This window comes from Cyprinodon variegatus, unplaced genomic scaffold (genome assembly GCF_000732505.1).
Source record: "Cyprinodon variegatus isolate N-32 unplaced genomic scaffold, C_variegatus-1.0 Scaffold311, whole genome shotgun sequence".
Lineage (NCBI taxonomy): Eukaryota > Metazoa > Chordata > Actinopteri > Cyprinodontiformes > Cyprinodontidae > Cyprinodon > Cyprinodon variegatus.
This window is the reverse complement of record NW_015150764.1, coordinates 567,735-568,785: the sequence shown is the minus strand read 5'-3', so window position 1 is coordinate 568,785 and position 1,051 is coordinate 567,735.

Sequence of the window (1,051 nt, the reverse complement as noted above, 5' to 3'; positions counted from 1 at the left end):
TTTTTCTCTGGCAATTTTCTGTCATTTTGAGCTACATGGTTCTGTCAGCACCGATAAATATATTTTTTTCCCCTTAATCTTAAAAATATGACCAAAGCTGTGTCTCCGCTTTTCTCTCTCTACAGCCGAATAGTTCTGATTGCATTATTCATAATGATTAAGTAAAAATAATGTCACTAGTTAAAGGCAGCAACAGTAATAAATGCTATTCATCATCAAGAAGAAAACTAGGTTACAATCTTAGTAGAATAGCTTTGGCCTAGATTTCTACTTATACTGACTTTGCTTTTCCATCTTATACCAGTATAGGAAAAAAAAAAAATAGACATCTACCTGACTTGTTACATATTATTCAAATAAAATATATATGAAAAGTGGGAAATCAAGCATGGAACATATGGCAATTTTTGATTTATTGAAAATCCTTTATTAGTGTCTAAAATGATGAAAATCAAGCAGAGAATATTGACTTTAAAATACAGCTAGCACTATTTCTTCATTCTCTGACATTATTAGAGCTAAGTGGAGTTTATTAAAGTTTCAGTCACACATTATTGGGAACATTTAAATCAGATTCAACATTTATACTCTACATTCTGAAGTGTATAACAAGAAGAACATTTCAAGTAAAAAAATCAGGAACTTCATAAGCCTAAAATTGATAATTCAATTAGTGTGTGAAATTATTATTGGATAAAAAAAGTCTTGGCAAAACAGTTTGTTTCAATACTCAGGCTGAAGTATAGTTTATTATATTTTATTTTATAATTGCTAAGAAAGTTGCTAGAAACTATATTTTGTTAGTTAAAAATGGTCAAAATCAGTGCAGTTGAAAATACAAGCAAAGGGGGCTCATTTGTCAGATTAAAAGCACCTATTAACTTTAACATGATTTCATAAAGCTCATATTTCGAAACTAAATGATTTTATTGGTTTGATTAAAAATTCTATTCTTAAATTTGGCATTTTTAATAAGCAGAACATTTTTACAATTAGCAAAAATTAAGCCTTGAAAACTATGTAGGAAGTAGATAGTCACTGATGTTTTTTT